General features: G+C 41.7%; 1 protein-coding gene and 1 long non-coding RNA gene across 3 annotated transcripts in view; one reads left to right on the forward strand and one right to left on the reverse strand.

Moving 5' to 3' along the window:
- Positions 1-23,532, reverse strand: part of SUSD4 (sushi domain containing 4) — a 279,756-nt gene that overhangs the window by 181,691 nt on the left and 74,533 nt on the right. The gene's annotated exons all lie outside the window — the stretch shown is intronic.
- Positions 5,343-23,532, forward strand: part of LOC143990066 (uncharacterized) — a 70,583-nt gene continuing 52,393 nt past the window's right edge. Inside the window, exon 1 of the long non-coding RNA XR_013277136.1 lies at positions 5,343-5,658. This is a non-coding gene — a long non-coding RNA (uncharacterized LOC143990066). The remainder of the gene's footprint in view (positions 5,659-23,532) is intronic.

The raw sequence follows: 23,532 nt of genomic DNA on the forward strand, positions 1-23,532 counted from the left end.
TTCAGAAAAGGAAGGGGCTAGTAAATGAAATATTTACTGTCCCCACTCTCCATCCTAAAACATTCCCCGCAGCATCTAGCAGGAGAGGAGTGGAGCTGGCAGCACTGCAGGGGGGGGGGGGCAAGGGGTGCCAGGAAGCAGGGGGAATTAGCACTGCACAGGGCGATTAGGGTGTGCCCAGGCACACTGGCACGCTCTGTGTGCACGTCTACTGTCAGCATTCATATCACCATGGGTGTACTCACTGGTTCTCCAACAGAGTTCAAAGCAGACCTTCACCCAAAAGAGCTGCGGGACCATTTACTGCATGGGGATGGATGAGCCATGGGTGGAGATGGATGAGCATGATGAGGATGGATGAGCCATGGATGGGCACAATGGGAACTTTAGATCCAGCCCACTGTACTGATTGGTGTAAGGAGAGGGGATGAGCTGAACCGGACATGCTCTGGTTTGTTGACAACTGATCACTCAGTCAATGGACGGAGCGATCATATGGTAAAGGGCCGCTGATATTGGCCCTTTACCCCAACATTCCCAGGTGCACGCCCCAGGGTGGACGTCATTGTGTGCCCTCCCAGAATTATCCAACCATGCTATAGCCGTCATTCGAATATGGCCCTGTCGGCAAGTGGGTAAAAAGCCATTCTTGTGTTCCAGTCCAGTGACTTTGCTTAGGTTAAGATGAGGTCATCAGTCGGCTGCAGGAAGGAGGAAGCATTTTCTCAGCCTCTTCTCACACAGTGATCAAACTGTAAGCCTAGATTCACACTACTATGCGCTCATAGCACATGTAAATCACACTCATTCCCGCACCCACAGGCACCAGCAAATAAAACGCGCTGCTCTTTAGCAGATGCGTGGAGATGCCCACACATTTAAAAATGCAGAGCATTTTCAGATGCAAGAAGTCAGATGGCGCCGCAGCACTATGTAGTATACTTGCTGCTGCCCTGTGGGCATTTTGGAAAAAGGGTTCAGGGACCTTTTTTCCTGCATTTCCCATAAGTACAGCAGCCTATTTAAAGAATGGGCTGCTGTGCCCGCACAAATGCACCCGCACCGAGCCGAAATAATGTGAACATAGCCTAACACTATTTTTGTAGCAAGTCACATCGTGATAAGCTTCATCGGGGACTGATCTGTGCAAGATATTTGTGAACACAGCCAAGAACTGCACACAACCAGGATTTACATGAATGTATTATTTCTGAGCCAGTATCTCAGTCCAGAAATGAGATGCCTACACAAAAATGGCTCCATCCTTCTGCAATAAAAATAAAAATGAAGGAACCCTAAAGGGTAAATATACACATGGCCCTAGGGATATTTTACAAAAATACAAAAAAAAAACACTTTCTGCAACATCAAACTTGTGGCAAAACTGATCTCTCCTCTCTTACTGCCTTTAAAGGAGCCTTTTTGAACAAACCAGGAGGCCCAGGTCTTATTACGTTGGTATATGCTCTAATGTCCTCATTGAATACGTTCCCTCCCCTCTTACGTCTGAATGGGATGGTCATTTAGCAGGTAACTCATTGAAAGAGTACTGAACTCTGATGTGGACCAATTCAGCCAAGAGTTCTGCTGAAGTGTTGGCTATGGAGGTGAACTACAAGGTTCTCTTCTGATGGTACTTAGTCCCCTTGAGAATTTCTAACCCCAGCCCATTCTTCCAAACCATTTAGGGGATTTCAATGGATAGTTATTTTTGAAACATTTGGTGGGACTGTCCAAAAAGGGAAACGTTCTTGGATTAGGGTCTATGAAATGCTCTATATGGTTATGGGTAAATGTTTTTGTAAAAATCCCTACGAAGCCTTCCTGAATGGACAAGCTGCATATCCTTACAGCTAGCTGCAAAAAGGGTAATGACTAGAGCATCCAGAACCCAGTCTATCCCCTTTGCAGGGGTCAAGCATCAAGTTATGATCTTTGAAAAAATCATTGCTAGAAAAATTACATAATGGCTAAATTTTGTAAAATGGGAACTATGGACTGAATCTTATATGCCACCCACCTTTAGCCCTCACCCTCTGCTCTTATGAAGAGTTGAGGTGGCGAGGCATGTGGGAAAGACATTAGCATGTTCCACTTAATATAAATATACCTGATGTTAGGTTCACTTACTATATCCTACGTCTAAAGGCAGCCTGAATAAAGCAGCATAATTATATAGGTGACACCAATAGGGCCAAAAACAGGATCCAAGATGGGTGCAAATAAACATTTTTGCTGTTTTATTATAAGATATGATACAAACATTCTGCACCTATGGAGACAGTACCGTACATGGGCCCACAGATTATATGATGTTCTAAAGGCCGCGGAAATATCATGTGTTCTGATCATTTCTCTAGCCACAAACCAGGCCTCAAAGCAAAATAACCTGTAATTTTATGAGCTGCCTGGGGGGGAGGATTAGAAGATATTTTATGTTTGGTAAGTCCCAACAGAACGGGTAATCGTGCTGAAAACACTTTAGGCGAAGTCTTGCGGTTTTCTCAAGGCTCGAGAAAGGTATTTACAGTCGAACGCCCCGGCTGATTTATGTGCTTACAGGCACAATCATTGACTTGTGAAGCAAACACAGCATGAAAAGTGAGATCTCCCCAATGACAACATTCTGTAGAGTAGGAAGAAATTCCAATAACTGCATATTGACCTGCTCTGACAGCACTTGTGGCCCCTTTCCAGCCTCTATAATGTCTATAATGAATAGCTAGACAAAGATAAATGTACATGGCCTTATTTAAAGTTACATGGCAGTCAAAAATTTTAACTGAAGATGTCAGATGCACACAAAAAGCACAGGCGACCTTCTAAGTATTTGGTTTTCCATCTAGGTAGCCCTTTTTGTACAGCACCAGTCTATACCCTTCCCTTTCACTAGTAATCTAAGAATGCCTACTTGTAATGCAGGAGGGGGGCTTGTAAACATCCACTACAGTGGTTAAAATTGAGTTGTACAATTTTATAGCGGTGTCATTTTTCCCCAGGAAACGGGTCCAAGGCCAGGTCCCTCACATTGGTAGGACAGGACTTCCAGAGAAAGCCTTCTGTTTGTGTTATTCTGAATAAAGCAGAAAATAATGTATTATCCTGGTGATGGTAAATCCCTTTAAATATATACAGAAAATAAGGAAATAGAATCTATTTTAAGGCCCACTGGCATATCCTGTGTTTAGATAAGACTCTTAAATCAGTTTTACCACAGGTCCCTAAGTTTATTTACCATAAGGCCCCTAATGTGGGAGACCTCTACATTTTGGGACAAGGATGGTTTCTACGCATGCCAAAAATGTAAAGCATGTAGGGAGGTTGCTGCCCCTATGAGAGGTTTAGTTACAGTTACCTCAACTGTGAACAATAAAGAACTTATGCCGGCCATACACGGTTCGAATTTCAAAAGAATTTTCTTTCGAAAATCGTATCTAAGAATTTTCGTATGAATTTCGCACCATTAGTGGGCTGCAGCAACAGCCGATTTTCGTGCGGAAATAAAATTTGAGGAATCGGACATGTTGGAAATTTTTTGAAAAACGAACGATTTTCTAATCAATGATGGGAGAATCGTGCGAGAAATGTAATAAGAAAAGAAAATTTACGGAGATAAAAGAAAATTTACGGAGAGAAAAGAAGATTCCCAGCCAAGAAAATTATTTTCTGTAGCAACATGAGGTGAAATTGAAGGCTTGGTCGGCCGAATTTCAAAAATCAATGGTGGCTTCATCGGATCACAAAAAAAAACAAATTTTCTGATTTTGAAAAGAAAATTCGTTCAAAATTCGACCATGTATGGCCTGCATTACAAATAAAGAATTCATTACATTATTATTATTATACACGATTTATATAGCGGCAACAGTTTACGCAGCGCTTTACAATGTATAGGGGAGACAACACAATTATAGTATATTTCAGTACAAAAGCTATAAAGGGAGGGGGTGGTGGTACAAAAGGTAATAGCTGCAGAGAATGATTTGATTACATGCAATATAACACATGTAGTGTATGCCTTGCAGTGCCCTTAGAGGCTAATGTATGTGGGCCACACTAAAAGACCTTTGAGGCTTCGTATTGCAGAACACATATATAAAACTTGGGTTTAAAGAGGAAGTAAACCCTGATGAGTTTACTTCCTCTTTGATTCCCTGCAAAGGTAAAGCATAATGGACTACTATGCATTGCATAGTGGTCCATTATGTGTCACTTACCTGACACAGGAGCCAGCAAAGTCACCGCTGTCCCCTGTAGTCTGGAGCATCCATCTTCTCGGTGGGTCTCGCTTCTCCGCCGCTGTCATTCGACGAAGCCGCAATGACGTCACTCCCAAGCATTCGCACGGGAGCCGCCACTCGCAGCATATCGCCGTTGACATCGGTGTGCTCAGTGCGAATGTGCTGTAGACAGTGGTGCCTGTCTTTTGGCAAATATCTCCTAAACCGTGTAGGTTTAGGAGACATTTCTTGGACCTACAGGTAAGCCTTAATCTAGGCTTACCTGTAGGTCAAGGTGGTTTGTAAGGGTTTACAACCACTTTAAGGACCATAAAGTATCACTGCATTTCAAACTTCTTCATAATTGAGACCCTTCAGGCCTGAGATTTTGGGGAGTAGATCATGTGAAACCAGTGTGGAGAGGTTCCAATATGGTCAGGGAACTCTCCAAACGTGAAACTTACTGGATTTTTTTAATCAACACGCTCACCCCTAAAGGGTTAAATGTGGAGTTGGATATCAACTGCTTCATCAGCGACTATTGAAGCTATTCTGCACTAAACTTTGCACTTTTTAGTTTACATTCAGATTTTTCTCTGTTAGAATTTTAATATGCAAGCATGTATAGTCTTTGTAGTCTGCTCTAGACTTGTAAAAATATGAAAAATATGAGATCTGAGATATACTGATTAGTTTTAATTATAGTGTATTCTAGTGTTGCACATATTTCAGTGCATATGAATTACATGCCTTTTAAATATAGGGATGACAGCAATGAGATAATGGCCCTATAATGCATTGTAATACATCAGCAAGTTGATCAGATGTTCATTATAGCAATTTGCTACAAAAGGATGCACTGTGCATGTTATATTTAGATATTTAGAAGTCAGGTATATTTTTTATGCCGAGTGTATAATGGTCCCCAAGTTAAGCAATGATGGCTGCCGATGTGCAACTGTTGATATGAGCGTTTTTTGCACTTGGAGGGTTAATATTTACACTGCTGTGTGTTGATATAAAAAACGGGGATGCCGCACGTAAAGGCACGCCCCCAGAGGAAGTCGTGATGATGAAACGTGTCGGCGCGTGACCTTAGGGTGACCAGAAGTGACGTTTGCATTCCATGGCCAGGAAGAGACAATCCGTGAGCGGTGGACGCTGTCTTCCCTAATTGTGTGCCTCGTGGGTCTTGCGCTGTGTAAAACGCCTTTTGAATGCTGACAATTTTGACTTTAAGTACTGATTGATAGATGGATTTTATGGAATATGTAATTTTTGAATTGAAAGTAAACGAGAGAGAAAAACGGAATTACGCTATTTGAGCCTCCTTTTTTCTATCCGAGTACCTGTGGGAGATCCAGTACAAGTTCTGACACCCTCCATGACGTGGAAGACAGCCCTGGTTAACACATCAAAGCTTCAGATCATCTTTCTGGTGAGTGAGATCCCTAAGCCCACGTACACACGGTCGGAGATTCTGCTAACCAAATCCGTCGGATTTTGTCCGTCAGATTTAGTCTGACGGATTGTGTCCGAAACTGTTGCATACACAGGGTCGGACTAAGTTGTCGAAAAATCCGATCTTTCAGAACGTGATGACGTAATTTCTTTACGATGGGACTAGATTCAGACTAGTAGCCAATAGCTTTGATGTAGGAATTTGATCTGAGCATGCGTGGCACTTGGTCCGATCAAAATTCATTAAACATGATCGGATTACGTCCGACCGGCCCAGTTGGTCGGGAAATATTTCCAACATGTTGGAAAATTGGATCCGACGGAGATTCGGACAGAATCAGTCCGATGCATACCACACACAGTCGGATTATCTGACGACACGGTCCGATAGGACACATTCTGACGGATTCTCCGACCGTGTGTACGCGGCATAAGAGGAGTGTGACGCACGGCTTTCAGAGTCTAGTGTGAGGTGCATACCTTTAAATCACATTAGGACCACCATCTGTGTCTTCCTGGACTTTTATCACCATCTATCACTCTTCAATATTCTTATGTGCCATTACCATATGAAAGCTGGTCATAATATGTAATGACAATAGCGCCGCTTTAGTAATCAGAGGTACATTTAGAGTGTCTGTGGACATTTGCTATACTCTAGCAAATACTGTATACTGTTTGTATTGTAAAGCACTGGCTGGCAGGAATGTGAATGGGGCATATGTGTTGCAAAGAAGCTCCTGCTCCATTCTGGGCGACAATATTATGAAAATGTGTCTGAAATGAATGACGTCACTAATTTACCTGAACCTGAAGGGGATGATGACAACTCTACGTCAGAGGTACTTTACAACTTCCCAGTAGCATCATGGTTGGGAAGTCATAGAAAATGGCCAAAAAGAACAGATATACGGAGGACAGGGAAGATTTTGGGACAGCAAAGTTTTGGATCTTGATTTGGCAAATCCTTGGGAAAATGTAAAGGTGATAACTGGAGTACCCCAAGAACCAGAATTTAGTATGGTATACCCTTGTTTTGCAGTATACTACAACTTTCTGTATCATGTAAGGAAGGAAGGGGAGCAAGTTGTGGAGCAGCTTGTGATTCTACATTCTCACACAAGGATGTGTTTGGATCTGGTCCATTCTTATATATTTGGTGGTCATTCAGGGATATAAAAAAAAAAAACAGTGAATTGAGCAGTGATATTTATTTACAAAGCAGTTAGGGAGAATATTATAAATTGCCCTGAGTAAATTAGTGCGCTCCAACCATATTTTCGATATGTGCTGGTCCCCATGTTTATAATTTGGTTAATTATAATTTTGGGTAATGCTACAGACAGTGGTGTACTATTTGCATTTTGTTAGTTTGATTTTCTGTTATTTTTCAATCTGTGTTATTTATTCCGTGTTGTATTTTAATAGTATGGATGATTCACTAAACTATATTTTTGACTTGTTGCCGTTATTGATAATTTTATTGTGTCATGTTCCGTTCGTTATTGTGGTCTCGTGTTGTGTTGAATGTAAGTGTATCTTAATAATTTCCCTATGGGATTAATAAAGTATTCAGAATCTGAATTGAGATCCCTTTTGAGAGGATTGCTAAGAATCTTATTAAGCCGATACTTAAAGCGGTTGTAAACTTTTGACATGAAATATGAACAAAGCACATCTTTCTATAGGTTTTAAAAAAATTTATGACTTAGCACCACAGACCACAAAAAATATATAAAAAAGAAGAATAAAGATAAATCCGTGAATGCTAGTGTAGATACTGCGGCAGAAGGGCACGTACAGACAGATTCACGTACTTGTACGTTGCCCTTTAAGAGGCGGCTTGCGGGCGCACGCGCACCTGCTGGGTGCTCCGTGAGCGTGATCGTGGGTCCTGCGGACTCTCTGTCCACGGGGATACCCGCGATCGTCTCACGGAGAGGAAGAACGGGGAAATGCTAATATAAACAAGCCTTTCCATGTTCTACCTAATGACACTGATCACAGCTCCCTGTAATCGGGAGTGGTGATCAGTGTCGTGTCACACATAGCCCCTCCCCCCTACAGTTAGAATCCCTCCCTAGGACACACTTAACCCCTACAGGGCCACCTAGTGGTTAACTCCTTCACTGCCAGCCACATTTACCCAGTGATCAGTGCATTTTTAATTGCACGGATCGCTGCATAAATGTGAATGGTCCCAAAATCGCACCAAAAGTGTCCGATCTGTCCGCCATAATGTTGCAGTCACAATAAAAATCGCTGATCGCCATTACTATTAAAAATAATGATTAATAAAAATGCCATAAAACTATCCCATATTTTGTAGAAGCTATAACTTTTGTGCAAACCAAACGCTTATTGTGATTTTTTTTACCAAAAATATGTAGAAGAATGGGTATCGGCCTAAACTGAGGGAAAAAAATGTTTTTTCCCCAAAATTTACGCAATTTTTTTGTTTATAGCGCAAAAAAATAAAAACCACAGAGGTGATCAAATACCACCAAGAGAAAGCTCTATTTGTGGGGGGGGGGGGGGGGAAGGGGAGCCCGTCAATTTTGTTTGGTGGCCATGTCGCACGACCGTGCAATTGTCAGTTAAACCGACGCAGTGCCGAATCGCAAAAAGTGCTCTGGTCCGGGGCTGAAGTGGTTAATAGCAAAACTTCAGTGACATGTGTAAATATAAACCGCACTAGGTGTTTGACATTATCCAACCATTAGTCCATAATTGAAATAAAATCAGAAAATTCATAAATAAGTCCTGAAGTGCTATATTAAGTAAAGTGCTCATAAAATTCAGTGAAGGACAGGTGCTCCACTTGTGCTCAATTCAGGTGCCCCACATAGATGTACATAGATGTATCTACCTGAATATTGACCACCTATCTCTAGTGTGGTCGCTTACACTTGTTGGGGAATCCTCCCCTAGGTGGCGTCTTTACTTGGCAAGATCATCAATGGGTTAATCCTCAGATATGAATGGGGAAAGAAATAGTGGAGGTATACCACATAGTGTAAAACCATAACATTTATTCTGAAGTAAAAATAGAAGTAAATTAACTCACATTTTAAGGTGCCCATATCCTGGCACCCAGGATATGCAGCATGTGTAACGGAGTAACTCCGTCGGTGTATAGTGAATACGCCAATTCGTGGCTCAGCGCGGTCCCAGGCGTGATGTAGGCAGTAGTCTATGCGTCATCAGGAAGTGGGGAGACCTACCCCATTCTTATATATATTCTTTTGATATTTGGACTTGGGCCAGGGGGTTTTTGGGTGGGGTTTGGGTTTCACCTCTTTTTGTTTTTTTTTGTCTATATATGTATGTTTTTATATGAGCATGAGTTTTTTTGTTTTTGTTAAATTTGTGAAGCACTGAATCAATATAACACTAAGCAGGTGGTAAGGTGTGTATGTGATATATGCCTAGGCACAATTCTGAGCACAGCTAATAATAGAAGTTATACGATTTTTTAGTAGGTGGCGCAATCTATAATTTGATATATCATTTTTCTCACTTCTTTTAGAAATGGCTCACTTGATTGCAGCGCACTAGTGCAACATATAAGTAAAATATTATTTGAGCGACGGTATTTCCTTTTTTATTATAAAACAGAACAAAGTAGGATAGCAAATAAAAGAACAGAATAGGATAATAAAAACAGTGTAGCGCTTCAATAATAATAAACGTGATCAACATAAAAAATAATAATATGTCAAAAATCGCATAAATATAAATGCCTAGAGATAAAAGTCCAACATTGGGCGCTCATTCCACTATGTAGCTGGCATGGGGGTGACCGAACGGTCACAGAGAAGGAAAGTAATACACTAGGCGAATGTATTCATGTGGATCTGCTTGACTGTAAACATCAGGAAAAAGTAGATAAATACTTCTTACCGGAACAGTTGGACTCACACAGTCATATGACGGTTGAGTCTAGAAGGCTTGAGGTCACAATCTGGGACCAAGGAGTATAAGGAGGGAGGTCTGTTGAGCTGATGGTGGAGCTCCAGGCGGCTGTAGGCCCAATGGTGGATCCTCCCAGATGGAACGTCAAGGTAGTCAAGCTCAGACGCAGCCCGCTGCACCAACACTCCAATCTCCCCCGAATGGGGAGGGGGATGATGTGAAGGTTTAAACCAAAGAAACGGAGAAAAGAAAAAAGAAAAAAAGGCTCCACATGGTGCGGGTCAAACGGTATAAAAAATGTTGATTTATTGAAGTCAAAAGATAATTAATGACTTGGTGATCACATAAAAAATAAAATGAAATTAAAAGCAATGTGGGGTGCCAACAGCTCGCTGGGCGAGCTGTTGGCACCCCACATTGCTTTTAATTTCATTTTATTTTTTATGTGATCACCAAGTCATTAATTATCTTTTGACTTCAATAAATCAACATTTTTTATACCGTTTGACCCGCACCATGTGGAGCCTTTTTTTCTTTTTTCTTTTCTCCGTTTCTTTGGTTTAAACCTTCACATCATCCCCCTCCCCATTCGGGGGAGATTGGAGTGTTGGTGCAGCGGGCTGCGTCTGAGCTTGACTACCTTGACGTTCCATCTGGGAGGATCCACCATTGGGCCTACAGCCGCCTGGAGCTCCACCATCAGCTCAACAGACCTCCCTCCTTATACTCCTTGGTCCCAGATTGTGACCTCAAGCCTTCTAGACTCAACCGTCATATGACTGTGTGAGTCCAACTGTTCCGGTAAGAAGTATTTATCTACTTTTTCCTGATGTTTACAGTCAAGCAGATCCACATGAATACATTCGCCTAGTGTATTACTTTCCTTCTCTGTGACGGTTTGGTCACCCCCATGCCAGCTACATAGTGGAATGAGCGCCCAATGTTGGACTTTTATCTCTAGGCATTTATATTTATGCGATTTTTGACATATTATTATTTTTTATGTTGATCACGTTTATTATTATTGAAGCGCTACACTGTTTTTATTATCCTATTTGCCGAACTTTGTTTGTTTTTGGTGTTGGCTGCTCTTTTGGCTGTTGAGGCCATTCTTCACATATAACAAATCACAGCGCAGTGTTTTCCTTCCAATTGTAAAAGAACAGAATAGAATGGAATAGAATAAAAACTGAATTAAAAAAACAATAGAATAGAAATAATATAACCATTTTCCAAAAATAGAATCAATTTGAATGGAACAGAAAAGAATAGAAAATAACACAAACGTATAGAAAAAAATAAAAGGATAGAATGAATATAACCATCTTCCTATTCTAAACTATTCTTTTCTATTCCATTCAATATTCTATTTGAATTTTGGGAAATGGTTATATTCTTTCTACTCTATTGTTTTTTTTAAATTCAGTTTTTTTCTATTTTATTATAGTTTATTCTATTCAATTTTTTTCTTATGTATTCAAATTTATTCTATTTGAAGTTTGAATTTCAGAAGATGGTTATATTCTATGTTATTCTATTCTATTTATATTATATTCTAGTATATTCTGTTCTTTTATTTTCTATTCTGTTTTGTTCTGTTAGGAAATTGGAAAACTATTCGAATTCAAAAACTTTTACAAATTCAAAAATGTTTCGAATTTGAAAACGATTTGAATTTCGTCCAAATTTTTTTCATTATTTCGGATTCATTTAATCACTTCACCCCCCGGAAGGATTTGCCCCCTTCCTGACCAGGCCATTTTTTGCGATACAGCACTGCGTCACTTTAACTGACAGTTGTGCGGTCATGTGACGTTGTACCCCAACAAAATTGATGTCCATTTTTTCCCCACAAATAGAGCTTTATTTTGGTGGTATTTGATCAACACTGTGGTTTTTATTTTTGCGCTATAAACAAAAAAAAGAGTGACAATTTTGAAAAAAAAAACACATTATTTTGTACTTTTTGCTATAAGAAATATCCCTAAAATTTAAAAAAATAGCAACAAGCATATATGGTGGCATATAGTGTCTACAAAATAGGCGATAGATTTATGGCATTTTTTTACTAGTGAACTAGTTTACACACACACATCCCCGTTCTCGTTCTGTCACAAGCGGGTGCCTGGCGTTTACCGCGCCCACCGGCACCGGCTCCAGGGACACGCTGCGGGCGCGCCTGGTAAATCGTCTTAAAGGGCCGACGTACAGCTACGAGGGCTCGCGCAGGAGAGCCAACCTGCCACAGTATAACTGCGGCGGCTGGTCGGGAAGGGGTTAAATTCGGTACTATTGTAATTTGGAAACATCCGAATTTCCGGAAATTTTGTCAAAATTTTAATTCGGAATGAAACAAAGCGCACGTGTCTACTGCTGGCTGATCAAAAGAAAAAAAAAAAGCAAGTAATCATCATTTTAAAACTAACACTGGCCAAAATGAGAAAAAAAATGAATTTTTACCATCTTTTTGTCTATAGTTTGAAAGTTTATATTTAAAAACCGACATAAAACATCATTCTAACATGTATAAACTTTAACCAATTCCCAACCGGCGCACGCCGATGTACGTCGGCAGAATGGCATGGGCAGGCATATTGGTGTACAGGTACGTCCAGTTTTTAATGCCGCCCTGCCATCGCGAGCGCGCCGCCGGGAGCACGCTCGTGTGCCGGTCGGGACCCCCGTGAGTCCGGTCGTGGGTCCCGCGGACACGATTGCCGCGGGCATACCCGCGATCGTCTCACGGGGCAGCTGAACGAGGAGATGCCATTGTAAACAGCATCTCCCCGTTCTGCCTAGCAACAAGTGACGCTGATCTCTGCTCCATGTGATTGGAGCAGAGATCAGTGTTCACTAAAACAAAGCCCAGCCCCCCACAGTTAGTAACACACCCCTAGGAACACTTAACCCCTAAACTGCCACCCACTGGTTAACCCCTTCCCTGCCAGTGTCATTTACACAGGCATCACTGCATTTATATAGCAGTGATTGCTGTATACATGACAATGGTCCCAAAAATGTCCAATGTGTCCGCCATAATGTCGCAGTCACAATAAAAATTACTAGTAAAAAAAAAATATTAATAAAAATGCCATAAAACTATCCCCTATTTTGTAAACGCTATAACTTTTGAGCAAACCAATCAATAATCGCTTAGTGCCTTTTTTTTTTACCAAAAATATGTAGAAGAATACGTATCGGCCTAAACTGAGGGAAAAAATGTTTTTTTATATATTTTTGGGGGATATTTATTATAACAAAAAGTAAAAAATAATGCGTTTTTTTCAAAATTGTCGCTCTATTTTTGTTTATAGCGCAAAAAATAAAAACCGCAGAGGTGATCAAATACCACCAAAAGAAAGCTCTATTTGTGGGAAAAAAAGGACGTCAATTTTGTTTGAGAACCATGTCGCATGACCGCGCAATTGTCAGTTAAAGCGACGCAGTGCCGAATCGCAAAAAGGTCCGGTCTGAAAGTGGTTAATGTAGCTAAAGACAATTTTCTAATAAAGAAGTGAGGTTTTATTACTGTCTATATCTGTGCTCAGGAGATGAACTCTCTCTATTTGTTCTAAAGGTAAGGAAAAATACATTTTCATTTTCTTTTCAATAGATTTTTTATTGGGTTCTTACAATACACAAAGATTATGATGCAAGCTTAGACACAAGCAGAAGTCATTCTCCAGCTGAACACGTAAACCGCACGTATGCAAGATATAAGAAAAATTGAGGTCAAGAGCACATGCTTAACCTTGACTGACTGTACCCAAGTCTATCTAGGTGTAAAAAAAGAAACAACCAAAGAAAGAAAAAAAGTTAGAAAAATAATACAAACAGGAAGAAGAGGAGGACGAGGGATCAGGGAGAAAACAGGGACAGAGCGCTCAATTCACACACAGTTATTTTCCTCTTAAAATTTGAAATTAAATAACTCTTAGCTGTCTTTCCCCTTTCCAATCCCCCTCCCCTCCTGAGTAAACCCTCCCACTTTCCCTTCCTCACCCCATCACACCCTACTATTTGCCCCCCCTTTTTTTTTTGCCAGGCCTAAACCTTTTAAATGGTGTAACAAAGTCCTTGGGATGGCAGTGGATTGGAAAGCACGATTGCCAGTGATGTCACTTGTGCAGTTCTTGTTATGCCCCGTACACACGACCGGTTTTCCCGTCGGAATAAACTCTGAAGGTTTTTCTGATGGAAATCCACTGAAACTGCCTTGCGTGCACATGATCACACCAAGTCCGATCATCAAGAACACGGTGACGTACAACACGTACGAAGGGACTAGAAAAAGGAAGTTCAATAGCCAGTAGCCAATAGCTTCCGTCTCGTGCTTGTTTCAGATCATGCGTCGTTTTTGGTCCGTTGGAACAGCATACAGACGAGTGGTTTTCCCGATAGTAATTGGTTCCGTTGGAAATATTTAGAACATGTTCTATTTCTAGGTCCGTCAGAATTTTTGGGAAAAAAAAAAGTCAAATGAGGCATACACACGATCGGAATATACAATGAAAAGCTTGCGTCTGACTTTTTCTGTCGGACATTCCGCTCATGTGTACGCGGCATAAACGTACGATCTCTATATTACAGACAACTAATTTTACTTTTAGAACTCTTATCTTTTCTCAAAGAATTTTTTACAATTCACAAAAAAGCACTACTAAAATAAAGCATGAGTTATTTCATGAAAATTTGAGGTATTTTACTCATGAAACCATGTGGTATTTTATCTCATGTGATGTCCAGTGGAATAGATACAGTGGAGAAGGATTAGAACCTCTGTCAGTTTTTATTGCTATATTAACCGCTTGCCGACCAGCAATCGTCATACTGCGGCAGGTCGGCTCGTTCCCACAAATCGCCGTAGCTGTACATCGGTCCCTTTAACAGCTATAGCAGGTCTCCAGCGGGGCACGTGCGCCCGCTGCACGGGGGGAGGGGAGCTGATACACGTGGCCGGCGGCCGCAATGTCCGCCGGCCACCTGCGATCACTCCACAGAGAGATACAACGGGGATCTGTCAATGTAAACAAACAGATCTCCATTCTGACAGGGAAGTACAGAGTAATCGTCTGTTACTAGTGATTGGGAACAGCGATCTCTCTGTACTCCCAGTCTCCTCCCCCCACAGTTAGAAACACCTCCCAGGGAACACATTTAACCCCTTGATCGCCCCTAGTGTTAACCCCTTCCCTGCCATTTATACAGTAATCAGTGAATTTTTATAGCCTGATCGCTGTATAAATGTCACTGGTCCCAAAAAAGCGTCAAACGTATCCAATCTGTCCACCGCAATGTTGCAGTCCCACTAAAAATCGCTGATCACCCCCATTACTAGCAAAAAAAAAAGAATAACAAAGATGCCATAAATCTATCCCCTATTTTGTAGACGCTATAACTTTTGTGCAAAGCAATCAATATACACTTATTGCGATTTTTTTTTTTAAACAAAAAATATGTAGAAGAATACATATTGGTCTGAACCGATGAAGACTTTTTTTTTTTTTGAAAAAAAAAAAAGGATATCAATTTTACTTGGGTACAATGTCGCACGATCGCGCAATTGTCAGTTAAAGTAACGCAGTACCGTATTGCAAAAAATGGCCTGGTCATTAAGGGGGTAAATCTTTCAAGGGTTGAAGTGGTTAAACTAAGTAAATACAAAAAAGCTTTATAAATGTCAAATATTGAATGAAAATAGTATCAACAACCACACATTTATAAATACCCTTCTTTCACCAATAAAAAAGGCAACTTTGTAATTGGGGAGATTTCCCTCCACTTCTGTCACATAGACAACACAGGAAGTGAGACGAAATCCCTACAAATTAAAAGAACCCCTTGAGGACCCCCAGGTCACCAGAGCCAGTGTCCCCATTGGAAGATTTCCACTCTATTACTATTCTAAGAACTTTGTTTCACTTTCAAATGATAATTAAATAAACAGGACAAATAGAGGGGGTTCATTTCCGCAACGGGGAAACAGACAGCGATAAAAACTGACAGGGGTGCTAAACCATCTCAAATCTATCCAAAACTAAAATAAAAAGTTGTCCCTTTAGTTATACTTTAAGTAGGTCAGCCCTGATGATTCTGTGTTTTTCCATATTTAGGTTTCTATGTACTGTTGAGTAGCTGATAAAAAAAGGCAAAGACTACTCTTAATTGACTATTATATTTTTACATTACTTAAAGTGGTTGTAAACCCTTACAAACCACTTTGACCTACAGGTAAGCCTAGATTAAGGCTTACCTGTAGGTCCAAGAAATATCTCCTAAACCTACACGGTTTAGGAGATATTTGCCAAAAGACAGGCACCGCTGTCTACAGCGCATGCGCCGTAGACAGCGGTGCGCTCAGTGCGCCTGCGCCGCTGTCTACGGCGATGTGGCGCGAGTGGCAGCTCCTGGAGTGACGTCATCGCGGCTCCGTCGAATGACAGCGCCGGAGCAGCGAGATCCACCGAGAAGATGGAGGCTCCGTACACAAGGGGACAGCGGTGACTTCAGGTAAGTGACACATAATGGACTATTATGCGATGCATAGTAGCCCATTATGCTTTAACTTTGCAGGGAGACAAAGAGGAAGTAACACCCATCAGGTATTTACTTCCTCTTTAAATACCTCATGCCTGGACGAATACTTATTTAACGTTAACACTGTTTTATGAGTTATTCACTTCATGTTTTTGGTTTGTGAGGTAAATAACTCATATGGTGATAGTGAATTGACATTTTCAGCATCTCATGAGATAATTGAATCATTTGACACATTTTTTGCGGTTATCTCATGAGATATTCTTTGGTGAATTGAATTTTTTCTTTCTGTAATTTAAAAAAAATCTTCGTCTCCTTACTCCTGATCTTCATTTCATGGAAATTCAGGACCCGAGATCTGCATGGTTTGGCAATGGTTTGTTTAGTTGCTGTGAACAATAATACTAGAAGTTTAAACTGATGGAAAGAGACGCTCTTGGGTTTTGGTTTAAAGTGTTTCTGCACCTTTAAAAAAAAATATTAAAAGCCAGCAGCTACTAATATTGCAGCTGCTGACTTTTAATACATTGACACTTACCTGTTCCAGGGTCCAGCGATGTCGGTGGCAGACGACGAGCAATCGCTCGTCTCTCTGCTGCCCCCGCCGCCATCCTCTGTCAGGGAATCGGGAGGTGAAGCATTGCGGCTTCACTGCCTGGTTCCCTACTGACCATGCGCGAGTCGCGCTGCGTGTCTCTGCTGGTCCCCGCTGTGCCCTGGGAACTGTGTGTTTCCCAGAACACAACAGGGGGGCGGGGCATCTGCGGCGGTCTGTCCCAGAAGTGGGTGCAGATACCTGGATTATCCAGGTAACTGCACCCCCGTCCCCCCTGAAAGGTGCCGATTGTGGCACCGGAGGGGGGGAAGGATCAGATGAGCGGAACTTCCACTTCAGGGTGGAGGACCGCTTTAAGTAGTGACTCTCATGGGTCCGGATTAAGCAGGCGGCCTAAAAAATGGCTTTGTGCTTATGTATTTTAGTCTACAAAGTGAAGGCCACAGGACACTGTTACCAAATAGGCATAAATGTACAGTGCATTTGGAAAGTATTGTGGCAGTGGGACCGTGTGCTACTTGGAGGATTGCTAGTTTATGCCAGATTTTGGAGAGACAGACATGCTGATTGCACAGCTGTGTGCTGGGCTATTTAGTGGTGGCCTGGCTTTGGCTCAGGGCCCCACCCAACAGACAGGAGGTCTGTGCATGGGAGTCATCAGGCCTACCAGGCCCTCAACTATAGAACCTGTCTGCCGTGGACTCACTGTACAAATGCATCTACCACAAGAGCGAACACCTAGATCACCGTAGTTAAAAGGAAAATCCTAATATGAAAATAAGAAAAAAGTACTATTTGGTTCAGAACTGAAGGGTTTAATGTCTCCCAAGGAATAAAATGTATGTTTTGAAGCTTTTCTTGTTCAATAACTGAATGAAAATCTCTAAAATGGCAAACTGAAGACAAATAAAAAAAACTTGCCACGAGTTTTAATTCTCCTGTAAACAAAGATAAAAAACAAAGTTTGGAAATTTAAAAATACTTTTAAATAACAAAATAATCAAAAAAACTATTTAAAAAAATGACCAAATCTGTTACAGTTTCCCTTTAAGGACCTAAGGTTTTCCATAAACCTAAGTAACACTGTGCAAAGGGAAAATTCTGGGCTGGCGCTTGTTGATGGAAAACAATTTGTAAATTAAACAAGGTATTAACTAAGCTCATCTTTTTTGGAAGAGGTCAGATCGTTGATCTGGGATAAGCTCTAAAGATAATCTACAAATTTGTCCAAATTTTCCTCTTTTGGTTTTGACATTTCGGTACCATCTGCAATTGCCATGGAAGAACCTCTAACCTTGTAATCCCTTCAATGCACACATGGCACCAAATCAACAAGTGACTTGAGAGGACCACAAACAGGGGACACTGAGGTTACAACTAAGCCCGGGTTCACACTGGTGGGACATACGCTCCGATTTTGGGTAGAACCTGTTGCAAGACGTGTGTAAGCCCGGGTTCACACTGGTGCGACAAACGCTCCGAGATTGGGAGCTCATGTCACATGACGAGTGAAAATCAATGTTTCCCTATGGGAGCCATCTCTGGTTCAACACAAGTCGGTCCGACTTTGAAAATGCTCCCTGCACTACGGATAAGGGTCCATACCAGACCCTTATCCGAGCACGCAGTCTGGCCGATCAAGAAGGGGGGTGGGGACAAGCGAGCTTATCGGAATCCAGGAACCCACTTTAATAAGGGGGCCCCAGATCCCAGCCCCCTGCCCTATGTGAATGAGTATGGGGTAGTATGTCCTTAAAAAAAAAAAAAAAACACACTAGACTGTTTTTTAAAGTAATTTCACTGAAAACACACAATTGTCTAAAATGTATTTGTATACTAATCCTTCACTGGAAACATCTAACTCAAGCATATTTACAGTAGGTCATATAAATACTTGTACACTATGTTCAGTTCAGAATGTTTTAAATGAACGTGTACATTTTCTAAAATAGGTAAAGTGATAGGTTCACTCTATTGCAAGCAGAGCAATAGTGGCAGATACTGTAAATAGCTACCTGTTGTTCCAGAAATGAGGGACACATTCCCCTCCCCCCCCACATACACATGTAGCACTCTCCACCCAGCAAGGGGCGCTAATTTATGTCCCTGGCTCTTGTCCTGCTAGTGCCACGGCAGTCAGGCAAACAGAAAATTCCACTCCTCTGGCTCAGAAACTGTCTAGGGGTTGCCTCTTTAAATGTTTTATCTGCAGACCAACCTGGATAGGGTTAAGGAGCCGTGGGATACTCCAGAACTCTAACAGGTAAGATGAGGATACTCTTCTCTTTGTAACAGCTTCTTGACTCAGTCCCTTAAGTAGTAGGACATAAAGTGGACAGCAGCGGGATCACTTCCAGACATGTCCCAGATCAGGCAAGTTCTAGCTTCAGTGCAAAAGGGGTTAACAACAGCAGCAGCCATGAGATCCTTTCCCCCTTGGGTCTGTACTCGTAGTGTCCACAAAGCTTCGATGTTCAGACTCTGGCAGACAGACTCCTCTGTAAAGCTTGCAGATCAGATTCTCAGTGGTACCCCTCTTTAGCTCCCAAAGAACTTGTAGCAGAATAGGCCCCCCAGCTAATGAAGCTGGGACCTCAATTAAGCAGGCTGGACCCTCTGCCAAAAGTGTTGGCAGCCCTTCTGGCTGGGAACCTCTCCTCTTGGGAAAAAGGCCTCTCTGTGTGGTTCCAAACTATTTATACACTCTCCAACCACCATCTGGGTACACCTGCCCAAGAACTGTCTGGAGCTGCATACATTTTCACAGCCAAATGGCTTTCAGAAAAAAAAACAGAGATCCAGGTGGTTCTGGAGCTGCCTGATCACTTTTGTAGGGTTTCGAATGTAGGCTTTCCCCCAACCTGCTGTTGGCTGATTCCCCCCCTGCAACTAATGAACCCAGAAGTGACATGTATAATTTCAACTTCCTGGTTTGCAGCTGTCATTGCTCTGTTATTTAAGCTGAGGCTTCAGCTAATCAAGCATGATTTGTGCTCGATTAGCTGCATTGGAGAATTTGGGGGCAGGGGAGACATTGTGGGGCTAAAGCAGGACATAGTTTGAATCTCGTCCAGTTCAGCAGGGACCAGACGAGATTCAAGCCATGTATGGGCAGGATGAATGTACTCAAGTTAATCAAACAACCTTGGTACAACCAGCATACTTGTGATTATTGCTAGAGGCTACTATATCTGCTAGCAGCCAGCACTGTGTTTTCCCAGTGGGGATGACTTCCTCTATCTTCCCCTGTTGGGAGAACACAATAGCTCCATGGGAAGGATTCCCCCATCGACACTGACTGTTGATGGGGGAATTCATTGATTTTCTTTCCTGCAATCCATGGTTGCAGTAGAAAATCGCTCCATCATCACATCCTCGGCAGCTACATTCCAGCTGTTTAATATCTTCTTGGCAAATACGCCATGTTTTATACTTTAAAATTTTCAATAAAAATCTATTGAAAGTAAAAATCGCTTCATCTATGGCTGGCTTTTTAGACCCTCAATGTTTCTATAAAGAGGACCGGTCACCTGCTCAGTATCATTAAACAAGAAGCTGGTTAGCCCCCTATCGATAGCAATAAAGTTCAATTAAAAAAAGTAAAAAAGTGTAAAAAAAAATAAAAATAAATAGAAAACAATGTTTATTTTTAAAACACTCCTATAACTTCTGCAAATCCCCAATTTAAAAATGCAGCATCGGGTGAGCTTGTGTATGTAAATATAAAATGCAATTAAAGCTTTAAGTATTTTTTCACACGGTTTCCACAATATGCTGGCAGAAGCACTTAGAAGATAAATATTCCAGAGATTTACTTTCATGGTTTTCATTTATTGTTCTCCTGCTGTTCCTATATAAATAATATATACAATTTGAAAATAGCCAAAATGAGCAATGCACCAAAAATCTTCTGCAATGGGATAAAAACTTAAAGAGGAGGTCCACCCACCCCTGATAAAATTTAAAGCCAGCAGCTACACATACTGCAGCTGCTGACTTTTAATAATAGAACACTTACCTGTCCTGGAGTCCAGCGATGTCAGCACCGCAGTTGATATTTTCATCAGCTGTCGGGTGCTGCCGCAGCCATTGCCAGTAAGGGGATCCGGTAGTGAAGCATTACTGCGCATGCACAAAGCTCTCCTACTGGCCTGGTGGCAAGGGAAGGAGGAGGGATCTGCGCCGCTGATGTAATGCGCCGCAGCCTCCCAATGTGGCACTGGAGGGGGGATAAGACAAATGAGTGGCTGTAACTCCACTTTAACAAAACTGTTTAGGCTTCACACAAATAAATATGGATGAAAAAGACACCCACTGAGAAAAAGGGTTTCTCTAGACTGAAATTCATCAGATCTGGAATATATAGTATATCAGCTCTTAGAACACAAGCAGATGTTTCTAAGAAGGTGTTCTACAATGTAGTCAGCAACTGCCGAAATGGCAAACGGCAGAAAAACACAGAAAAGATAGCCTTTGATGGTGATACAAAAAGACAAGCAAGCATGTGTCGGAGCAGAGGAGAGCATGGGGTGGGGGAACTGCCCCTTGGGCCACTTTTGTTTTTTCAAGTGACAACTGGCATTAAGAGAATGAGATCACCACCTTCAGTGCCCAAGCGCTGTAGAACCCATGTTAAAGTTGAAGTTTAATCTCCCATCCCCAACATGCTAATTCAATTTTTTTTAAATAAAACCAGTTATTTTTTGCATGCCTTATTTTAGACCTAGTAACATCATCACTGGCTATATGTCCTCTATGGTATGCAATGCAGGAAGATCTTGGCTGGTATGGGGGGCTTCCTGGATACATCACAGCACCCTTCCTTAGTACTTCTTTAAAAGTCCTGAACCCTGATGTGAGAAGTGGGCTGGTTCTTGGGAGGAGTTATGAATTTGCATGTAAACTGCCCTAGATTACACCCACATGTGATGCTGTACCTCCATAATCGAAAGTATGGATGCACCGATACCAGTTTTTTAAGATGGATACTTTTTTTTTCCAGTACTTGCCGATACTAATTACAGTTGTTTTTTTTTTTTTTTGACTAATGTAAAATTATTATGGTTTCTTCATGATTATGAAGAACTGTAAGCCATGGTTCACACCAGTGCGGCTTTGAGCGCAATTTCAAAGCCGCAGATCAGTGTGATTTGGACCTGCAATTTCATTGCAGCTTGCAAATTTATTTAACAGAGGTTAATGCAGGTCGCAATGGAATTGCAAAAAAGGTATAGGTTTTAGTGTCGGAGCATTTGCGCCGATACCAATACTGGCATCAGTGCAACGGTAATTTAAACTAGCTAATTAGCTAATTTAAATTTCCCCCAAAAAAGAATTTAACTCCAGCTAATTAGCTAATTTAAATTTCCCCCTCAAAAAGAATTTAACTCCAATGAATGAAAGGCATTGGGGGCCTGGGAAGGAAAGAACTAGATGATGCTGGATCTCCTCCAGCCAAAAACGATAATGGAGTGCTACGGCATAGGGAAAAAGGTTCTGTGGGGACTGGTCTAGTAACATTGAAAAGCCTGCAGGAGCGGAGGATTTGGCAAATAAAACTGCTGTACCCGGTTCCCCTAGATATAAATGAGCAGTCAACCCTTGCAGTGCAGGTCCAGCTCCACTGCAAGGGAGGACATTCCGTTTTCCTGGAGTTCAGCTTTTACCCCTAGATATTAGCAAGAATAAGTGACCCTTATGCCGCGTACACACGACAGGACTTCAGTCCGGCAGACTTTCGACGGAGTTCTGAAGGACTTTCCGAATGAACGGACTTGGCCACACACAATCACACCAAAGTCCGACGGATTCGAACGTGATGACGTATGACTGGACTAGAATAAGGAAGTTCATAGCCAGTAGCCAATAGCTGCCCTCGCGTCGTTTTTAGTCCGTCAGACTAGCACACACACGAGCGGATTTCTGGGTCCGGCAGAGTTCTGGCGGAAAAATTTGAAGCATGTTCCATTTCTAAAGTCTGTCAGACTTTTGTGAATCAAAAGTCCGTTGCAGCCCACACACGATCGAATAGTCTGCCGGAATCATTCCGTCAGACTTTTGATGTTGAAAAGTCTGGTCGTGTGTACGGGGCATTACAATTGATTCTTTTAAGCATGCTATAGGAACAAGTAATGCCCTGTACACACGACCTGTTTTCCCGTCGGAATAAACTCTGAAGGTTTTTCCAACGGAATTCCGTTGAAACTGTCTTGTGTACACACAATCACACCAAAGTCTGATCATCAAGAACGCGGTGATGTACAACACGTACGACGGGACTAGAAAAAGGAAGTTCAATAGCCAGTAGCCAATAGCTTCCGTCTCGTACTTGCTTCAGAGCATGCGTAGTTTTTGGTCGGTCAGAACAGCATACAGACAAGCGGTTTTCCCGATAGGAATTGGTTTCTTTGGAAAAATTTAGAACATGTTCTATTTCTAGGTCCATCAGAATTTTCTAAAAAAAAAAAGTCCGATGGGGCATACACATGATCGGAATATACGATGAAAAGCTCCTGTCTGACTTTTTCTGTCGGACATTCCGCTCATGTGTACACGGCATAAGACAAAACAAGTGTACTTCTGTGACGCAGTATGCTAGAAAGAAGCATCGGACAGCTTTCCATCCTCACCGAGACACTGTTGAAGTAATTGGGTCACCAAGCTGCAGATAATTGGTATGTCGAAAAAGTGATTGATTTAGGTCATTTATAGACCATTAAATCCATAGGGACAGGTCAGAGTTCCTGCAAACAAAAGCCGATTAATGAGTGTTTCAAGGTGCTTATGGCATTATCAAAGCAGCTTCTACTATACATACTGCCAATACAAATGTACAGTATCTCA

The sequence above is a fragment of the Lithobates pipiens genome, unplaced genomic scaffold (genome assembly GCF_037356315.1).
Source record: "Lithobates pipiens isolate NorthernLeopardFrog02 unplaced genomic scaffold, aLitPip1_a1.2 Scaffold_18, whole genome shotgun sequence".
NCBI lineage: Eukaryota > Metazoa > Chordata > Amphibia > Anura > Ranidae > Lithobates > Lithobates pipiens.